Source organism: Schistocerca serialis, chromosome 3 (genome assembly GCF_023864345.2).
Source record: "Schistocerca serialis cubense isolate TAMUIC-IGC-003099 chromosome 3, iqSchSeri2.2, whole genome shotgun sequence".
NCBI classification, from domain to species: Eukaryota; Metazoa; Arthropoda; class Insecta; order Orthoptera; family Acrididae; genus Schistocerca; species Schistocerca serialis.
The window spans coordinates 226415048-226438266 of NC_064640.1; the positions used below are offsets into that span (position 1 = coordinate 226415048).

The 23219-nt window shown below is 42.2% G+C and overlaps 1 pseudogene; it reads right to left on the reverse strand.

Moving 5' to 3' along the window:
* The window catches only part of LOC126470764 (glutaryl-CoA dehydrogenase, mitochondrial-like), a 413687-nt pseudogene that overhangs the window by 262219 nt on the left and 128249 nt on the right, over positions 1-23219 (reverse strand).

Consider the following 23219-nt stretch of genomic DNA (forward strand, 5'->3'; position numbering starts at 1 on the left):
GCTGGAATGTGCAAGGTATTTCCACTAAAATAAATTTACTCCCTGCAGAACTTGACATGTTCAACATGGATGTTGTCGTACTCTCTGAAACAAAGAAGAAAGTCCAAGGAGAAGAAGAACTGGATAATTATGTACATATCTGGAGTGGGGTATCAAAAGCAATAAGAGCCAAAGCAGGAGTCTCCATTATGATAAAGAAATCATGGAAAGAAAGAATCACAAATTGGACATTCATCAATCAACGTATAATAACTGTTGAAATGACATTATTTGCTAGGGAAATTGTGATTATTGGCGTATATGCACCCACGAACGACACAAAAGATAAAGAGAAAGATACCTTTTGGGACACCCTCAGGGAGACTATTGAAAAAATCCCAAGAAGAAAGGAACTGATTATCATGGGAGATCTGAATGGAAGGGTAGGAATTAGAGAATCTTGTAGAATAGTAGGAAAACATGGAGAGGACGAATATAATGACAATGGAGAACGATTGATTGCAATTTGTGAACAATTTGATCTAAAAAGTATCAACACATTTTTCAAACATAAGGACATTCATAAATATACTTGGCAACAGAACACAAGGTCGGCAAGAATCTCCAGGAAAGAAAAGATAAGCAACACCGAAGTAATAAGGAGAATGGAAATAAAAGAAAGAATATATGACGTAATGGATAGGAAGAAATTACAGTGGTACGGGCATGTACGACGAATGGAGGAAGCCAGAATACCAAAATTGATACTGGAGTGGGAACCGGAGGGGAGAAGAAGAAGAGGACGACCTGTGACCACCTGGCTCCAAAATGTACAGCACACAATGAGGAGAATGGGCGCAGAGGAAGAGGACACGCAAGATCGAAACACCTGGAGAAATATTTTGAGAGTATAGTTTAAGAACGTTTATTGTTTGTATTGTAATTTCCAAGTAAATTATTATGTTGGAGATAAGCCTCTGTAATGAATAAACATGTCATATACGGGAAAATCTGTATATATGAAATGAAATCCAATAAAAATCTTTAAGGTTAACAATACTTTTTAAATATAGACTTCCGTAAAGTGAAATCTGTAGGATAACCAGTTTTCATAATTTTATGTCTTCATGGTTTAACTCCCACTAAAGAGGTAAATTTAGATAGAATACTATTTCGTAAATACTTCAAAGTATCGTGTACCTATATAAGAGTCGTAAATCTCATACTATACGATCTAAATCGGAATAAATGTTAAACAAACGGATGTGGAATCGTATCCTTCGGTTTTGACCAGGCTGGTGTCGTAACGACCTGTTGATCCAGGAAGCCCTTCATTTTAATTTTTTATACTCTCAAGAAGACAATCTCGCGTCTTGCACGAAATTAGTGGACTCCTGAGGAAATTTGTCTTCCTGAATGTTTTCTACTTGATTTTCGTGTATTTGGGCACAGCTCAAGGCAAGTTTGAACTTTTTACTAATTCACAACGGTAACAAATTGAGTTCAATGTCAGCTGCTCCCTCAAGGGAAATGAAAGAAGAACATAAAACCATAGTTTTTATCTTTGAGAAGATGAAGTCTCATAAACATCAATGGATGGTTTGTCTAGACTTATGAATGGTAAACTTTCTCCTTGGTTTGCAAAGTGATTCTTGTGACTCTGCAATAGCAGAGACAAAACACACCACAGTGTTGGAAAGGAACGGCCAAAGAGAGAAAACATGTACGGAGGGAGGAAGAATGTCATTAACGACCCCTTAGTTGGACGAGAGAAAATCATTTGCCGTCCACTGCATATCAAGTAGGGCCTTTTGAAGCAGTTTGTAAAGGCTTTTGATAAGAACGGGTCACGCTTTGCATATATAGGGAAAAATGTCTGAGCTGAAAACGGAAAAATTCAAGCAGGAATATTTGACGGTTCACAAATAAGGCAACTCTGCATATGAAAACTGTCGACGAATGCTACCAAGAAAGATCAGATATGCACGTGATGGCAGTTTACTACTCGAATTTAAAAATGGACCGCTCCATAATACATTCAAGAATGTCATGGAAAAGAAGCTTCCTAAATGTTCAGGGACTGGATGTTATCACCAATGACTTTTTTATTTAGGATATAATAATATTTATATAATACAATAACAACATTATTGTTTCATTTTTTATCCATGGACTTATATTTAAACAGTATAACATATATTTCACTAAAATCTTGTATTTTAGAATTTTAAACTTCTTTTGCAAATATTAATGAATTGTTTGAATTCAGGGCATCAAATTCTTAGAAAATCAGCTCAAAGTACTCCAGTGTTATGAAGATAAATAGCACTTTACACGAATCTTAATGCTATCGTTTTCAGTCAACACTAGTTAATTCAATTATTGTAAGGAACATCAAAGTTGGAGCATTTTAAACATTTCATAGGATTTTTAGCCAGCTCATTGTTACACTGATAATAATGTTTTTACTCGTGAGTATTATCTTTTGCTCTGTGCTCTGTGGTAATGAAGGTTAGAATTTAACGAACCTTGAATCAGAATTATTACAAAGGAGCACTATCTTACTTGAAAGGACACTTTAAAAAATTAGTCATAACCTTGTTCAAGGAGCTGTAATATCATTTGCATGAAATGAGTTAGAGAAACACACGGAATTGTTAATCTTGCTGAACGAGAGTCCAGTGTTTCCATGACTGCACCACATCGTACATAAAATAAAATGTGGAATGCTGATGTGCTGCAATAATTTTTTATTATCTGTTGTTGGATTCTGCTGAAAGAACAAGTTTTGAAGTACTCGAGCATGTTGGGTTGGCTACACCAAAAATAGCTACCTCACGTGAACCGACCAATGCAAAGGATGTCTTGATAAAATAAAACCTTATAAACTACACAGAGGGCATCCATCGCATTCACCAAATTTCATTAATAAAACGCTGCGGGGTGATGAAGTGGGATGACCCCGAAGTCACAGTTAGGAGACCAGTGGTTTGTATCTCAGTCAGTACATCCACATTTAGGTTTCCTGCAGTCTTCTAAGCATAAGCTTAGACTGGAGAATGATGAGAAAGAAACCTACACGTAAATGCACTGACCGAGATTCGAACCACTGTCCTCTTGACTGTGAGTCCAGGATCTTCCCACTTCGCCACCTCGCTGGGTTTGAGCTTTTGTCTAAGGAAAGGAGTACTCTCCTACACAGAAATGTGGAAGTGATTGCGCATGCGCGCGTGTCTGTGTGTGCGCGTGAGCGTGTGTATGTATGTGTGTGTGTGTGTGTGTGTGTGTGACTGTGAGCTCGTGGTCATGTGATCAGTGGAAGGCGGGCTGGGGCGACGGTAGCGGATACGCGAAGGCGTACCTCCAGGAACGTTACGACGCTTTCTCGTGTGTCGGATAGCCAGATGACGGATTTACTACCGTTCCCGTTCGCTTGAACAATCTTATAGTACACAGCCATCTCTGGAGAAGCAGAGAAAGAAGGAGGAACTTCGTAACTTGGTCATTTCCAACAGTAGTCTGTATCTACATCTACAGGGCGTCGACACAAATATGGAAAAACGTAAAGTACAACATCTTACCACGCCTAACGCGGTGAAGAAAAATCGTTGCAATTCTAAACAGCTTCTAGTCATCACAGAATGGCGAAGTACAGGTTCTGTGCGGTTTTCAGGGGAATCTTGTACCATTGTTCCTGAAAAATATTGGGAACTTCAGGTAGTGAAGATTGAAGTGAGTAGCGATCACGTACACGCCATTCTCAATTTGACGATGAAGGCTGAATAATGGTAAGATCTGTCACTGTGGTGGCCAGGGAAGATGCGACAACTCAATCTCTTGGTCACAAACCAGTACTGGACGACGTGAGCTATGCGAACACGAACCATGTATTCTTGGAACACAGCATCTACATCTACATCATTACTCTGCTGTTCATAAGAAAGTGCCTGGCAGAGGGTTCAATGAACCACCTTCAAGCTGTCTCTCTACCATTCCACCCTCGAACGGTGCGCGGGAAAACCGAGCCCTTACACTCTTCTGTGCGAGCCCTGATTTCTCTTATTTTATCGTGATGATCATTTCTTCCTATGTAGGTGGGTGCCAAGAGAATATTTTGGCAATCGGAGTAGAAAACTGGTATTGAAGTTTCATGAGAAGATCCCGTTGCAACGAAAAACGCCTTTGTTTTAATGATTGCAACTCCAATTCACGTATCATGTCTGTGGCACTATCTCCCCAACTTCGCGCTAATACAAAACGTGCTACGCTTCTTGGTACTTTTTCGATCTCATCGGCCAGTCCCATCTGATGCGAATCCCACACCACACAGAAATACTCCAGAATAGGGCGGACAACCGTTGTGTAAGCAGTCTCTTTAGTAGACCTGTCACACCTTGTTCTGCCATTGAATATCAGTCTTTAGTTGGAGGTATCCACAACATTATCTATGTGATCATTCCAATTTAGGATTCTGTAACTGCAATCCTTAATCATTTAGTTAAATTTACACCCTTCAGATTTGTGTGACTTGCCGCGGAACGAAATTCAGTGGATTTCTTGTAGCAATCATGTGAATAACTTCACACTTTACTTTACTCAGGGTCAATTGCCACTTTTCGCATCATACATCTACCTTATCTAAATCATTTTGTAGTTCGTTTTGGTCATCTGATGACTTTACAAGACGGTAAATGACAGCATCATCTGCAAAACAATCTAAGGCGGCTACTGAGATTGTCTTCTATGTCGTTAATATAGATCACGAAAAATAGAGGGCCTATAACACTTCCTTGGGGAACGCCGGATATTATTTATGTTTTACTTGATGTCTTTCCGTCTATTACTACGAACTGTGACCTTTCTGACAGGAAATCAAGAATCCAATTGCACAACTGATGTGATATTCCATATCCACGCAGTTAGGTCAGAAGACGATTGTGAGGAATGGTGTCGAAAGCCTTTTGGAAATCTAAAAATATGGAATCAATTTTACATCCCCTTTTGATAGCTCTCATTACTTCAGGAGTATAAAGAGCTAGTGTGTTTCAAAAGAACGATATTTTCTGAATCCCTGCTGACTACGTGTCAAAAATGGTTCAAATGACTCTGAGCACTGTGGGACTTTAACAACTGAGGTCATCAGTCCCCTAGAACTTATAACTTCTTAAACCTAACTAACCTAAGGACATCACACACATCCATGCCCGAGGCAGGGTTCGAGCCTGCTACCGTAGCGGTCGCACGACTCCAGACAGAAGCGCATAGAACCGCTCAGACACGGCGGCCGGCCCCAATTGATAGTTTAGTCAAGTTCTCAAGTATAACCTCTACTCATACTTTTTCGCAGGAACTATCTATTTCAGTTTCACTACAAGGCAAGCTACTTCTGACAGCAATAAATACTCCACCACCAATTGTATGTAACCTATTCTTTGTGAAAACTGTTAGATCGTTAGAAAAAATTTTTGCTGAACTTGTTTCCGGCTTTAGCCTGCTTTCTGTACCTATGAGTATTTGAGCTTCAGTGGTTTGTGTTAGGTCTTGGAGCTCTGAATCTTTCCCAACACAGCTACGACAATTTACAACCACAATACCGATCGTTTCTACAACTAACTTACTGTGTTTTACCTGCCCCATTTTAGACGGACGCACTTTCTGAGGTTCCCTGAGTCCCACTAATCTAAAAAAAAACAGCCCTGTCCTTTCCACACAGACCCCGCTACCCGTGTAGGAGCTTCCTGTGTTTAGTGGCCTCCTGACCAATTAAGCGGAACTTGGAAACCGACCACCCGCGGGCGCAAGTCAAGGAATCTGCAGCCTACACGGTCACAGAACCGCCCGAGCCTCTGGCTCTGCACCAAAGGACCAGATTGCGTTCTATTGACGATGCTGCAGATCACTATTGGAGAACAAATATTGTACCATGAAATGGATCTGATCACACAAAATTGACACACAATCCTTGGCAGTAATATGACCTTGCAGAGTAACCATGGAGTCCAAGGAATACTAGGGTGTGGCTGACCTAATCATCACCGAACCCTCGACATATTTCGCTTTTGACAGTAAGCTGTCTGTATCGTAGGCTTGGGACATGCATATGCCAGACATTAACTCGGGCAGTAGTTGGAAACAGTGTAAAACAAGGCTCAGCCAACCAAATGACTTTCTTCCATTGCTCCATATTTAATTTTTTATGGCTTCAGTACCACATTTTCCTGTTACACCCATTGCAGTCGCTAATGCTTGGTTTGAAATTCCACATCGGCCTGCAGTTCTCTGCTTATAAAGACCCCTTCCTGACTTTTGGTGCTGACAGGGTACTCGAGTGCGATATTGAGTTCTGCAGTGACTATTATAGTTTGGTCCTCTTATTTTTCGTCACAGTTCTCTTCAGTGATCATTTGCGATGGTTACTCAACACACACTTTTGTTCGCATTGTGACTAAGAAATCGTGTTTCCGCTCTCTTTGTATTCGGTATAAACCTTTGATATGGTGCCTCATGAAACATTAACCACTTCAGCTACTTGGTAACAGAAGCAAATACCACAAAATCACGAACAATCTGTCCATTTATGAATTCTCGGACACTCTTCTGACCACGACCGACACTTACAACGTATTGAGGGCATTGCACAGGTGCCGTTCGTGATCAAATACAACAGCGCACCCAGCAGGTTCGGGTAGTTTCTACAGTTATGTTCAAGAATGCTTTGTATTTCTCGCAGTGCTTCCATGTTTTTGTCCAACACCCGTATATCTACATCCATTGTCGAGCCCCAGTATATCTACATCCATACTCTGCAAACCACTATGAAATGTATGGTAGAGTGTACTTCCACCCAGCCTGTGTGGCCGAGCGGTTCTAGGCGCTACAGTCTGGAACCGCGCGACCGCTACGGTCGTAGGTTCGAATCCTGCATCGGGCATGGATGTGTGTGATGTCCTTAGGTTAGTTAGGTTTAAGTAGTTCTATGTTCTAGGGGACTAATGACCTCAGAAGTTAAGACCCATAGTGCTCAGAGCCATTTGAACCATTTGGTAGTTCCAATTGAACTAATTAGGGTTTCTTCTCGTTCCATTCACGTACAGGTTTCGAGAAAAATGACTGTTTATATGCCTTTATACTCTCTGTAGTTAACTTAATCTTGTCCTCTCGATCCCTGCAGGGGCGTTGTGGTATATTCCATAATTTGTCTACTAAAACTGGTTCCTGACACTTTGTATGTAGGTGTTTGCCAGTCCAGTTTCTCCAGAATTTCCGTGACCTGTCCTACATGGTTACTCTGCAATTCCCACTTAAGTGCCTCGCAGAGGTTTCATCGAACCATTTTCATACTACTTCTCTACCATTCCACTCTCGAATGGCGCGGAGATAAAGGAACACCTAAATCTTTCCGATCGAGCTCTAATTTCTCTTATTTTATTATAATGATCAATTCTCCCTGCAAAGGGGGGTGTCAAAAAAAGATATTCGCGTTCGGAAGAGAAAGTTGGTGATTGAAATTTCGTAAATAGATTTCGCCGCAAAGAAAACCGCCTTTGTTTCAGTGACTGCCACCCCAACTCGCGTATCGTATCAGTGACACTCTCACCCCTATTGCGCGATAACACGAAACGAGCTGCCCTTCTTTGCACTTTTTCGATGTCCTCCGTCAATCCCACCTGGTAAGGATCTCACACCACGCAGCAATATTCCAGCAGAGGACGGACAAGTGTAATGTAGGCTGTCTCTTTAGTGGGTTTGTCACATCTTCTAAGTGTTCTGCCAACAAAGCACAGACTTTGTTTCGCCTTCCCCACCATATTATCTATGTGGTCTTTCCGATTTAAGTTGCTTGTAGTATTTAGTGGAATTGACAGCCCTTAGATTTGTGCGATTTATCGTATACCCAAAATTTATTGGATTTCTTTTAGAACCCATGTGGTAGACCTCGCACTTTTCTGTGTTCAGTGCCAACTGCTACTTTTCGCGCCGTACAGAAATTCTCTCTTGATCATTTTGTAATTATAATTGACCGTCTGATGATTTTACTAGACGGCAAATTACAGCGTCATCTGCAAACAATCTAAGGGGGCTGCAAAGATTATCACCTAGATCATTTATGTAAATCAGGAACAGCAGAGGGCCTATGTCACTGCCTTGGGGAACACCAGGTATCACTTCTGTTGTACTCGATGATTTACCATCTATCACTACGAACTGTGGCACTAGAGCAATATTCTAGGAAGGGTCGTATGAGTGTTGTGTAAGCAGTGTCATTTGAAGACCGAGTACATCCTAATATTCTACCAATGAAACGAATTCTGCGATCTGCTTTGCCTACAGCGCAGCAAATGATATGGAATTATTCAGTTTACAGGGTACGTATATATGACGACTGCTTACATTAATGAACACATTTATTTTGTCATACTCACTCAACTACATTTAAAAATAATTCCTTTCTCAGGCCACCAGCCTTTAAAGCGAAGTTCGCTCATGAAGTACAACTGGGTTGTCCAGGAAAAATGATTCTAATTTATATGTAAATCTTGCTGCGCTACCTGTCAGACATAGTATGTAATAGTACAGATGATCAAAATATTTTTGCAGGGCATTGAACTCCTTTGTTAGCCACTGACTGCTTTAATAATGGGTAATAAAGTACATTTTTTCCTATAGTTTTGTAGGTGTGTAAATCACTATCCTTCTCAAATTGTGATGGATTATTTATGACGAATTTTACTAGCGGATATATGTATTGTGACACTACAGTTAAAATGCACAGTTCCTTGAAGAGGTACCAGATGACGACCGCGGGTGAACACCACATATTATTCTTACTGCTCGCTTTTGGGTAATCAGTACCTTATTTCAAACTGGTAACTTTCCAACAAAATTATTTCATGAGTCATTATTCAGAGTAAATACGCAAAATATGTTAGTATGTTGTTTCCAAGACTAGCAATTATACGAAGTACAAAAGTAGCTGAACTTCACTGTTTGAGAAACTCAGCAATACGCTTCTTCTAGTTCAAGTTTTCTTAAGTATGTAGACCCAAAAATTTGGAGTATTCTACCCTGTTTACTACCTCCTGTTCTTGTGCCGCTTCAATTGTTGATATTACTCTATTCATTGTACAGAACTGAATATTGTGCATTTTCCCAAAAATTTAGGGAAAGTCCAATTTCAGAGAACCAGTTAATATCCCTTTGAAAAATATCATTAACAATGTCTTCTGTTGCTTTCCCTTTAATGGCATTTGCAAAAAGTACCAGTTCTGCGATCAACTTGGATTCCAGAAGGAACTGTTGTGCGCAGCGACCGTAGACTATAAGGAAGGAGAGAAGCAAAGCTTTCAGTCGCATTTCCATTAGTTTTATTACTTTTGCATAGGTGAAGACGGCTATTTAGAGCCGAAATCTAGATAGGCAAGAGTAGTAAAACTAATGGGTCGCGAATGATTGTCGTGTGTCTCTCCTTTCTTAAATTCTACGATCATCCCGTTTCATACCTTCAAAACCTGTTACATTCAAGTATTTGTATGTGTTGACTGATTGAAGTTAAGACTCGTTGATATTGTAGACATAAAATGCTACATTGTTTCCTTTTTGGGGAGTGCGTAGTTTTGGATTCTCAGCACTTGAAGAGAGTGTCCAGGTGTTGCATCACTCTGAAATTCTATCAAGATTAGACTGAATATCTGTGAACCGTATTTCAGGCAGATCTTAATTGTAAATAACTACACCATCTACGAAAAGTCTGAGGTTACCGTTAATATTTTCTGCACTGTCATTAATATTCAACATGAACAGCAAGGGCCACATCACACTTTCCTGGGGCACAGGGTGTCCCAGGAGGTATGGCCAATATTCAGGGATGTTACAGGAACGATCGTTTGAAGCAAAAAACTTCATACAGACATATGCCCTATTCCGAATGATTTTCGAGGCAGAACACATTTAATGTACATCGTTATTTATTTTCTGTATCCTTCAATAAATTGCCAAATGGTTCAAATGGCTCCGAGCACTATGGGACTTAACGTCTGAGTTCATCAGTCCCCTAGAACTGAGAACTAATTAAACCTAACTAACCTAAGGACATCACACACATCCATGCCCAAGGCAGGATTCGAACCTGCGACCGTAGCGGTCGCGCGGTTCCAGACTGTAGTGCCCAGAACCGCTCGGCCACTCCGGCCGGCAATAAATTGCCAGCTTCACACATGTACGCATGTACAACAGTTAGTTAATATAACAATATTCGTTTAGCAAAGTATCAGTTTAAAAATATGTATTTTTAGCACATTCATCTCCAAGTATTGTACACGTCACATCACAGATGATGTACGGTGCATCATCCATGTTCGAGTATCCCAACGCAAACTTCAATGCATTTGTGCACTCTTGGGAGAACACGTTGTGTTGCCTGTCTGAGTGCCTCAGCATGTTCGCTAATGAAGGCAGCAGTGTCCATGATGCGTCCACGCAGTTCATCTCGCGTATTCATCTTTTGCTTGTTCATCTCAGACTTCATCCAACCTCAAAATCAAAATAGCGTAAGGTCTGGCGATCTTAGTGGCCAGTTAACTGTACTACCACGACCAATCAAGCAACTAGGGTAAGTACTGTTGAAAAGGTCTCTCATACGTCTGGTAAAATGTAGAGGGTCTCCGTAATGCTGGAACTTCATTGTATTCCGTGTGGCCAAAGGAACGCTTTCAAGCTGTTCAACATACAAGGAATTCTCTCTTGTCATTCGCTGTTCTAAAATGAGTTCATATGGTTCAAATGGCTCTGAGCACTATGGGACGTAACATCTACGGTCATCAGTCCTAAAATGAGTGAACCTATCAACATGTTACCGATCGTACCGCACTAAACACTGATCGGAAAAAGAATTTGGAAATTGGTTTCCACTGTAGCGTACGGATTTTCCTGTGAACATCGATAATTATTACGTATGTTTCCAGAATGAGATTTTCACTCTGCAGCGGAGTGTGCGCTGATATGAAACTTCCTGGCAGATTAAAACTGTGTGCTCGACCGAGACTCGAACTCGGGACCTTTGCCTTTCGCGGGCAAGTGCTCTACCAACTGAGCTACCGAAGCACAACTAACGGCCGGTACTCACAGCTTTACTTCTGCCAGTACCTCGTCTCCTACCTTCCAAACTTTACAGAAGCTCTCCTGCGAAAGGTAGGAGACGAGGTACTGGCAGAAGTAAAGCTGTGAGTACCGGGCGTGAGTCGTGCTTCGGTAGCTCAGTTGTTAGAGCACTTGCCCGCGAAAGGCAAAGGTCCCGAGTTCGAGTCTCGGTCGGGCACACAGTTTTAATCTGTCAGGAAGTTTTATTACGTATGTTGTTGATTACATTCCATATAAACGTAGCTTCATCAGTGAATAGTTTTAATGGAAGCAAATGAAGATAGACATTCAACAAGTGACAAAATTTAATTACTGTGGCATTGTCGCTAATGTGAAGATTTTTGCACATAGTATTTGAAATGGGTAAAAGTAACCAACATGCAATGTTAATCACACAAGTGTTCGTGGGACACTGATACGCGCAGAGTGTCGCCATATGCTTGTAGTACGAAGGGCGTTTGAAAATTCCGTGCAAAAATAAAAACTACTTACGTGTTTGGGGTAAACCTTTTTTATTCTTCGACAAAGTCTCCTTTTAGATTTATACACTTCGTCCAACGCTGTTATAATTTGTGGATCCCTTAACGAATGATTGGAATTGTCCAAGACTGCAAAATAGCTATTAGTTGCTGCAATCACCTCCTTGTTTCAATAAAATCTTTGTCCCGCCAGCCATTTCTTCAATTGGGGAACAAATCCCAGTCCGAGGGAGCCAAGTCTAGAGAATAGGGGGGATGTGAAACGAGTTGGAATACTGTTTCCATTCATTTAGCGACCACAACTGCTGAGGTGTGTGCTGGTGCATTGTCGTGGTAGAAAAGGACTTTTTTGCGGTCCAATCGCCGGCGTTTTTCTTGCGGCTCAGTTTTCAAACGGTCCAGTAACGATGAATAATATGCACCTGTACTAGTTTTACCCTTTTCCAGATAGTCGATGAGGATTATCCCTTGTGAATCACAAAAGACACTCGCCATAACCTTTCCGGCCGAAGGAATGGTCTTCGCCTTTTTTGGTGCAGATTCTCCCTTGGTAGCCCACTGTTTGGATTGCTGTTTGGTCTCAGGAGTACAGTAATGTATCCATATTTCATCCACAGTGACGAATCGACGCTTAAAGTCCTGCGGACTCTTCCTCAACAGCTGCAAACCATCCTTGCAGCACTTCACACGATTCCGTTTTTGGTCAAGCGTGAGCAATCGCGGAACCCATCTTGCGGAAAGCTTTCTCATGTCCAAATGTTTACGCAAAATATTATGTACCCGTTCATTCGTGATGCCCACAGAACTAGCAATCTCACGCACCTTAACTCTTCTGTCATCCATCACCATATCATGGATATTATCAATGATTTCTGGAGTCGTAACCTCCACAGGGCGTCCAGAACGTTCAGCATCACTTGTGCCCATATGGTCACTCCGAAAATTTTGAAACCACTTATAAACTGTTCTAATTGAAGGTGAAGAGTCACCGTAATGTTTATCAAGCTTCTCTTTAGCCACACGAAATTCTTTTTGGTCCATGTTTTGACAGTCACTTGAGTTCCTTGATTCACACGAATACGAACCACAAAGAAATAGACCAATATGGCTGAAACTTGGTGTGCGTTCTTTCCAAAGATGCTACTAATTAAACATGACCTCGATACGCGCATGTGGTGCCACCTCTCGGACTCTGCAAGGACTTTTCAAACGCCCCTCGTAGGGCTAGGCCGTGCCATTGCAACAATGTGTTGCTGTTCCTGTACAGGTTGTTGAAATACGTGTTCATATGAAAAATGGGAATTTCGAAGAATTCTGTTTCATGCAATGTGCTGAAAACTTGGGTAAACACTCTATGACTAGGAATTCCACGTGTCGCAAAGCGCCGACGGTATTCTTCGATAGCCGTAAACATATACTATATCTACACATTCTACATTAGTGTATTTGTGAGGCATTTTAGCCAGTGTATGTACGAAAAAAGTTGACCAGCACTTCTCTCTGATACACTCTCACTCCATCGCACTATTTCACTTACTACAAACCATGGACAACTGCACGTTCAACAGGCTAGTTTAATGGCAGAAAGACATCCAGAGCAAACAGGTTGAAAGCAACGAGGCAGGTTGGCCTAGAAAGAAACGTCAAAGATGCTGGCTCGGTAAGACACAGCGCGCGCCACCAGCCCAAAAACAAAACTACATTAAATGCGTATTATCTCGGAAACTGGTCTCAATGGGGCATATGTCCATACGAACTTTTCTGCTTTAATTGAGTGTTTCTGTCACACCCACGAATATAGAGCTACATTTTTGTGTACTTTGGTAAATTGAGCAAAAAACCGATATCGTCTCTTGCTCACCGACCTACATCTATATCTACATTTATACTCCGCAAGCCACCCAACGATGTGTGGCGGAGGGCACTTTACGTGCCACTGTCATTACCTCCCTTTCCTGTTCCAGTAGCGTATGGTTCGCGGGAAGAACGACTGCCGGAAAGCCTCCGTGCGCGCTCGAATCTCTCTAATATTACATTCGTGATCTCCTCGAGAGGTATATGATTAAAATGGCTCTGAGCACTATGGGACTTAACATCTGAGGTCATCAGTCCCCTAGAACTTAGAACTACTTAAACCTAACTAACCTAAGGACATCACACACACCCATGCCCGAGGCAGGATTCGAACCTGCGACCGTAGCAGCAGCGTGGTTCCGGACTGAAACGCCTAGAACCGCTCGGTCACAGCGGCCGGCTCGGGAGGTATAAGTAGGGGGAAGTAACATATTCGATACCTCATCCACAAACGCACCCTCTCGAAACCTGGACAGCAAGCTACACCGCGATGCAGAGCGCCTCTCTTGCAGAGTCTGCCACTTGAGTTTGCTAAACATCTCCGTAACGCTATTACGCTTACCAAATAACTCTGTGACGAAACGCGCCACTCTTCTTTGGACCTTTTCTGTCTCCTCTGTCAACCTGACCTGGTACGGATCCCACACTGATGAGCAGTACTCAAGTATAGGTCGAACGAGTGTTTTGTAAGCCACCTCCTTTGTTGATGGACATTTTCTAAGGACTCTCCCAACGAATCTCAACCTGGCACCCGCTTTACCAACAATTAATTTTATTTGATCATTCCACTTCAAATCGTTCCGTACGCATACTCAGAGATATTTTACAGAAGTAACTGCTATCAGTGTTTGTTCCGCTCTCATATAATCATACAATAAAGGATCCTTCTTTCTATGTATTCGCAATACAGTACAACTGCATGACACCCACCGATTTCCGTCCCATTGGGAAATCGGTACCGACGCATCTACAGGATCCAAGCACACTGCTCTGCTAACGATACCGCGGTAGAATTTGCGATGGAAAGTAGCAGTGGTCCCAATTTGCCCGCCCAACACAGAGAAAGCCAGAGACAGCTGAAGACTCACTCAATAGTTGTCACCCTCAGAGTGTGTTAATGTTCAAATGGTAATACAATTTAGAACAAAAAGAAGAAAAAAAAAGAGAAAAGAAAACGATGCACCGCGAAGGAATTATCCCAATGGGACGGAAATCGGTAGATGTGATGCACATGTACAGATGTTATAATTTCAGAGAAATTGAAGATTTACCCAAGTGAAAGAGCTTCACAAACTGAGCAAGTCAATAACGCGTTGTCCACCTCAGGCCCTTATGCAAGCAGTTATTCGCTTGGCATTGATTGAGAGAGTTGTTGGATTTCCTTCTGAGGGATATCTTGCCAAATTGTGTCCGGTTGGCGCATTAGATCGTGAAATCCGAGCTGATTGGAGGGCCCTAACCCTAATGCTCGAAACGTTCTATATTTGGGAGAGATCAGGCGACGTTGCTGGCCAAGATAGGGTTTGGAAAGCGCGAAGAAAAGCAATAGAAACTCTCGTCGTGTACAGGCTGGAATTATCTTGCTGAAATGTAAGCCCAGGATGTTTTGCGATGAAGGGCAACACACGAGGCGTAGAGCATCGTCGATGTTCCGCAGTGCTGTAAGGGTGCCGTGGATGCTGTATGGTGCCTCTTACGCGAGAAAGACATTTTTACCAGTTTTAATAAATTATTGTCTCTTATTGATGTATTCACGATAGTTAGGAAGTGCTGTAGTCCGTAGCCGGCCTTGAGTCGGAGAGCATTTCACACGCTGGCTGGCTAGGTGACGAAGCGACCATATGTCGCCCGTAGTGGGGTGGGGCTCGGCGCTGGACCGTAGCAACAAGCGTCAGCCTGGGAAATATACATGACGGGAAGTACCGCCATCTTGGCGCCAAAGTCACCGAGTTTGTTTATTTATATTTAATAATTAAAGTCATTTATGACAACACGAATACTAGGAGGAGCCTCTGGATGTTTAAAACTATTTATCATAATTTAGCCTCGTTAAAATTCACACCCGTTCATTAATAAATGCATATCTTAGTAAGTACGAACTTGATCGGAAATCCACGAACTGTGACGGGACTAGTAAGAGATGCGGACTGCGCGCCAAAGTCGGCAGTCGGCGTTAAGAGCTCTTTCTGTCTTGTTCGATGGTAGCCATGCTCTCGGTTACGAGTAGTTTGTGACATGAGTGTTTCATTATCGATCTGGTAGGAATAAAAGTGATATTACGGCATTCTGAATGTTAATTTCGAGTAAATAGATACCCCAAAGTTGATCGATAGCAATTTCAGATAATTAGCTTCCACCGACAGAGACATCCAATGCGCCAATGAAGAATCTGCATGGGACGAGATTTACGAGAGCTGCACCGCGCACAGGTAGGAGGAAATCCGACGACACGACCCACCTTGGTGCATCAAGGAAGGTCCGACTTACACTCGCAAATTCCAGGTGAAAATGCTGATCAATCATACTGTACGACACATATACCACCCTCTACGGACTCGCGGCTAAGCTGAGTTATAACAGTATCAGGGGATCTTGCAATGCGAGGGGATCTTGCAATGCCGACAAAAGGGATTCCCCTGTCGGGCCGTATGGCGGGCAACGGTCATGTTTGTGTCCCACTGATGTCCACGTGGTCTCAAGACACGTCTTCGACCTGGCATCTCATTGACTGGCGCAGAATTGTCTTCAGTGATGAGTCTCACTTCGAACTGAGCTATGACGACCAGAGAAGACGTGTCTGGAAACGCCCCGGACAGTGGTGGGACACCAGCCTGACTGTCGCCCACCATATAGCCCGGCAAACAGGAGTAATGGCCCGAGGTGGCACTTCATTTCATAGCAGGACCCCTTTGATTGATATCCGCGACACTCTTACAGCACAGTACTGTAACCTACTTCCTTTGTTTTCGGGTTGCATTTCCTTAGGATTCTTCCAATGAATCTCAGTCCGGCATCTGCTTTACCGACGATAAACTTTATATGATCATTCCATTTTAAATCACTCCTAATGCCTACTCCCAGATAGTTTATGGAACTAACTGCTTCCAGTTGCTGACCTGCTATATTGTAGCTAAATGATAAAAGATCTTTCTTTCTATGTATTCGCAACACATCACACTTGTCTACATTGAGATTCAATTGCCATTTCCTGCACCATGCGTCAATTCGTTGCAGATCCTCCTGCATTTCAGTATAATTTTCCATCGTTATAACCTCCCGATATATCACAGCATCATCCGCAAAAAGCCTCAGTGACATCCGATGTTATCCACAAGGTCATTTATGTATATTGTGAAATGATGAGCATTTACTTTTATTTACATGTTCATGACATTTACCGATTACCGTCTCGTTCAGATGATTCTTTCGTGGTGCGTCGGTATTTTTTTTTTTTTTCTATCTTGGAGTGTCCTCCTGTGTCTCCACATAGCCGGCCGCGGTGGTCTAGCGGTTCTAGGCGCTCAGTCCGGAACCGCATGACTGCTACGGTCGCAGGTTCGAATCCTGCCTCGGGCATGGATGTGTGTGATGTCCTTAGGTTAGTTAGGTTTAAGTAGTTCTCAGTTATAGGGGACTGATGACCACAGATGTTTAGTCCAATAGTGCTCAGAACCATTTGAACCATTTTTTGTCTCAACATAGAATAACAGCAGCATAACAGCGAGTTGACTGAAAAGCATAGGTTGTGTGTGACGATGCTGCAACTCCAATTCTGGGGGTGGCGCCGGCCGGGGTGGCCGAGCGGTTCTAGGCGCTACAGTCTGGAACCGCGCGACCGCTACGGTGGCAGGTTCGAATCCTGCCTCGGGCATGGATGTGTGTGATGTCCTTAGGTTAGTTAGGTTTAAGTAGTTCTCAGTTATAGGGGACTGATGACCACAGATGTTTAGTCTAATAGTGCTCAGAGCCATTTGAACCATTTTTTTGTCTCAACATAGAATAACAGCAGCATAACAGCGAGTTGACTGAAAAGCATAGGTTGTGTGTGACGATGCTGCAACTCCAATTCTGGTGGTGTCGCCGGCCGGGGTGGCCGAGCGGTTCTAGGCGCTACAGTCTGGAACCGCGCGACCGCTACGGTGGCAGGTTCGAATCCTGCCTCGGGCATGGATGTGTGTGATGTCCTTAGGTTAGTTAGGTTTAAGTAGTTACAAGTTCTAGGGGACTGATGACCTCAGCAGTTAAGTTCCACAGCGCTCAGAGCCGTTTGAACCATTTCCAATTCTGGTTTTTTAGTATAATTACATCAGTTAGTGACCACCAGTGTTCCATTTACCAACAGGCTATCAATTACAGCATAGGGACCCGAGCTACAAGAATTTAATATAATTTTTCTAGTTGCAATACATCTCTTTGTATTGAAAAATACCTAGACGTAATTATTTTATATAGGTTTATTTTGCTTAACTTTTCAGTGGATAGCTGACACGAACTAAGTCAATATGTAGCCCTGCGCTCCTTCGTGTCAAATTCCCAGCGCTCAAACACGTGGTTCCTCAGTTGTCAATATTGCCAAGATTTAAAAGACTGGTTTTTTATTTAGCGTATGGCTGATACAGACATATCATAAAATTAAATTACGTATACATATGTACATATTAACACACAAGAAACTTTGAAGTTTAGCACCTAAGAAGATGTTAAGCAGGCGCACATCTGTCACTGCTTCTCACCGACCTTTCCATTCTTCAAGAGGTTTGAAATTCTTAGCAACCACGACAGCAGCATCCCACAGAGTTGGATGGCGTGATTTCAGTCTCTTGCGATTTAAAAGTGGCAGTTCGCTATGCACGGGCAGGTTAGAATTCCTGGAGATCTTGTGGAATTCTCTCGCAAGAGCAATACATCTGCGTACATCAGGAGGCATTATACCGGTTAACAGTGGAAGCCAATAAACAGGAGTAGATCTCTTGTCCTAGGGGTGGGAAATTGCCCCTAAAGGCGGAAGAATCAGCAATGATCAACGACATGAGGATGCAGAAGGCAATGGAAACCACTGCATTAAAGACATGTAACGTGTATCCACAGGACATGTGGACTGTAATTGAAGATGTGTCATGATGATCTCTTCATTGGCAAAAGATTCCGGAATAGTCCCCCATTCGGATCTCCGGGAGGGGACTGCAAGGGGGAGGTTACCATGAGAAAAAGATTGAATAATCAACGAAAGGATAAAGTTCTACGAGTCGGGGCGTGGAATGTCAGAAGCTTGAACGTGGTAGGGAAACTAGAAAATCTGAAAAGGGAAATGCAAAGGCTCAATCTAGATGTAGTAGGGGTCAGTGAAGTGAAGTGGAAGGAAGACAAGGATTTCTGGTCAGATGAGTATTGGGTAATATCAACAGCAGCAGAAAATGGTATAACAGGTGTAGGACTCGTTATGAATAGGAAGTTAGGGCAGAGGGTGTGTTACTTTGAACAGTTCAGTGACTCGGTTGTTCTAATCAGAATCGACAGCAGACCAACACCGACAACGATAGTTCAGGTATACATGCCGACGTCGCAAGCTGAAGATGAACAGATAGAGAAAGTGTATGAGGATATTGAAAGGGTAATGCAGTATGTAAAGGGGGACGAAAATCTACTAGTCATGGGCGACTGGAATTCAGTTGTAGGGGAAGGAGTAGAAGAAAAGGTTACAGGAGAATATGGGCTTGGGACAAGGAATGAAAGAGGAGAAAGACTAATTGAGTTCTGTAACAAGTTTCAGCTAGTAATAGCGAATACCCTGTTCAAGAATCACAAAAGGAGGAGGTATACTTGGAAAAGGCCGGGAGATACGGGAAGATTTCAATTAGATTACATCATGGTCAGACAGAGATTCCGAAATCAGATACTGGATTGTAAGGCGTACCCAGGAGCAGATATAGACTCAGATCACAATATAGTAGTGATGAAGAGTAGGCTGAAGTTCAAGACATTAGTCAGGAAGAATCAATACGCAAAGAATTGGGATGCGAAAGTACTAAGGAATGACGTGATACGTTTGAAGTTCTCTAACGCTATAGATACAGCAATAAGGAATAGCGCAGTAGGCAGTACAGTTGAAGAGGAATGGACATCTCTAAAAAGGGCCATCACAAAAGTTGGGAAGGAAAACATAGGTACAAAGAAGGTAGCTGCGAAGAAACCATGGGTAACAGAAGAAATGCTTCAGTTGATTGATGAAAGGAGGAAGTACAAACATGTTCCGGGAAAATCAGGAATACAGAAGTACAAGTCGCTGAGGAATGAAATAAATAGGAAGTGCAGGGAAGCTAAGAAGAAATGGCTGCAGGAAAAATGTGAAGACATCGAAAAAGATATGATTGTCGGAAGGACAGACTCAGCATACAGGAAAGTCAAAACAACCTTTGGTGACATTAAAAGCAACGGTGGTAACATTAAGAGTGCAACGGGAATTCCACTGTTAAATGCAGAGGAGAGAGCAGATAGGTGGAAAGAATACATTGAAAGCCTCTATGAGGGTGAAGATTTGTCTGATGTGATAGAAGAAGAAACAGGAGTCGATTTAGAAGAGATAGGGGACCCAGTATTAGAATCGGAATTTAATAGAGCTTTGGAGGACTTGTAACGCCGGAAATGCATATCCTCCGATTTCCATCTATTGTACTATAATTTGTTTTCCTTATTTTTGTTACCTGAATATATGACATTTCTGTGTCTTTACATATTGTAAGTGTTTTACTATTTGTATATATATATTTTCATTTATGTCGATGTATAATTGGTTTGTTTCGTAAATATTATTTGTATTTTTACGCTGGGTCTTGCCTAGGGAAAACTGCTATCGAACGATTACATCGATAGGTCGTGTGAAGACTGAAAGTGTGTAGGATCTTTGGTAGTGTTAACTCTGCCGCGTGGAGCGCGGGCAGAGCTGTGGGGGTCCGACTGGAGTAGCGAGTGGAGCAGGTGTGTTGTGTGACGCTCCCGCGAGTTGCCGCGCTTTCGGGGTTTGGCAGCATGTAATTGCGCTCGACTCGCGATGATAGTTTCTGACATGGTGTCGCGGACGGGAAACATTAGCTGGCGCACATCAAGAGCCCGTTTCGCCTGGTGACCGTGTCGAGAAGAAGGCGCGCCAACATCCAGCTTCTGCAACAGCGACGGCCGACAATGAGTGACTGTCGCCACCTCCTCGATCGACGGCTTCAAACCTTCAATCAACCAACAAAGAAGACTAAAAGCACGTAAAGTTTCAGAACTGTATGGCAGACCTCAGCTTTTCAAATTGTTCCATTTGCCTCGCAAAATTACAGCAACTTAGCATGAACCTTTGTTGCTCATTGTCCCAATTGCATTGCCAAGCAGGGTCCCTTCCTTTTCCGAAATGAACCCGAGTGTCGTAGAAATTCAAACGCCAGCATAATTCCATTTCACTGCTTTAATTTCAAAGTTAAATTTAAGTATTCATAGCTGGCTACAATAGTTAGATTACACAAGCACAAATTAAGAGTGTGAGTTTTGTTACCGTATTTTAGCTTACCTGTGATTGCAGCTCAGCTTGGTACGTACTAAATTTTACTACTGTTAATTGTTCAGAATCGTTTAATTCAAGTTCAAAGTTAAATCTCTTCTTTCTAAATTGCGTAGATTCAAGTAGCTTTAGAAATGATTGTTGAGGTAGTCCAAGACTAACTGTATTTCGATGTGCTTCAGAAAGAAAGCTCACTATTAACTTCAGTCACTAAATTAACTTTCGATTTTCCGGTTTCATTAATTCTTTTGCTAAATTAAGTGTAGCGAAATTTATTACTTCTGACAAACTTTCAGTTTTCACACTACACTTGTCAACCTTCAGTTGCCACGCTTCTAGTGCTAATTATATGTGTAATAACCTTTCTTTTTCAGTTATTATAGTAATTGTCCATAGGACTGGCGACCGTAATTTCCCCCAAATCTCAAATATCTAATTACTGGTAGTTGATTGTTAACGTAACGGCCGCACATTTACTTTATTTATTAACTTTATCCCTATTTCAAAATTAATTTCCACCAGTTTCACTTGCATTTTTCCTTTCATTAGGATGTAACCCTTTTCTCCCTCTTTACCGACAGGTTAACTTGGGTGACGATTGCTTTTCCAAAATTCCCATTAGGTACACGCGGTTTCATTTTTCACTGTCATTAAGGTCGATAAGTGAGGGGGAGGTTACACGTGGCGACCTGGTGACAGGACAATCTTCAAATTTGAGGTTGCTCTGGAGACGAATTTTGCATTGTACAAATCTTGTAACAAAGTACTGGTTACGAAATGGTCGATACGTCAGCGAGAATATTAGTGTGAGGAATCCTAATTAGATCTGAGATTTGGCATTTATATTGAAAATTATTAAAATGAGTGAAGGCAACAATTACCAAAATTTGGTAGGCTTGGATAAGGAACAATCGGTCGAACAGTGGGGAACGCGCACCGCGGTACCCATTGTTCAGGGACGGGCGGCTAGCATGAAAGACGCGACCGCCGAAACGCAACAAATAGCAGAAATGGAATTCCACACTTTAGAAAATGTTTCGGAGTCGGAAGTGAAAATCAAATGCGAATCCCTTGATGACGAATACGGGGGGACAATTAAAGAGGAAGCCGCTACAGAAGTAAAACCGGTAGTTTCCGGGAATTTAACTGATTTATTGAATGTTTTGATTAACGAAATCAAGAGTCAATCGGCCAACCAAGAAGCTCAGTCTGAAAAAATTGAACGAAAGCTAGACAGTCACAACAAAGCTATTAATGTTGTTAACAACAATGTTGGAGTTGTTAACACAAAAGTTGATAAAATCAAAGAAGATATTGTTGTGATTAATAGCGAAATCGGTAATCTTAAACAGGAAATGATAGGCGTTCAGGCGGAAATTGCGAGCATAAATACTCGTTTTTATTCCGAAATTAGCAGAATCGAGAAAAGTGTTGGAGAATCAGTTGCTCCGATCATCGAGGATAAGGTGACGGAACAAATTCAATTAGTGAAAAAAGAGGATCAAAAGAAGGTGGAAACTTTAAAGGCTTTAGTATCCGAAGTAGATACCAAAGTGACGAAGCAGGCTAATACCTGCGAAGAAAAAAAAAGGGAAGTAGAAACGCTTGCGACAACCACTTGCCAAGTAATTACGAGAGTGTCGGAATTAGAAAAGAAACATGACGAAAAACAGAGCTATGTGCCAATCTATGCACATAGTTCGGAATTGTTGACGAAAGAGGAGCGGTTCGACCCCTTGAAAAAAGGCGGTATACACGCGACGGATTTCATTAAGAATTGTGAAAGAGTTTTACCCAGATCATGGACTAATGAGAGAAAAATTAATGCGATTATTGATGTGTTGGCTGGTGATGCCAAGCGTTGGGGCTTAAACCTCAACATTACGGACCTGACTTTTGACGAATTTAAAAATTTCTTTCTGGCTGAATACTGGTCAGAGCAAAAACAGCAAAGTGTCTGGCGAGAATTTGTCGTATCGAGGCCTTTCGATGCGAATTCGCGCGGTTTGATGAAGGAGTTTTGTGAGGGCTGGATCCGCAAATTGGAATATTTGCGTGATCGCCGCACGGAATCCGAAATAGTCTGGGAACTCTACAAAAAGCTTCCAGATGATACAAAACGCTACGTAGGAAGCAATTGCAGAACAATAAATGATTTCCTGGAAAGAGTGGAGGACGAGGACAATTGGCGCAATAATCGCGACAGTGGTAGAGGCCGTGGTAACAACAAC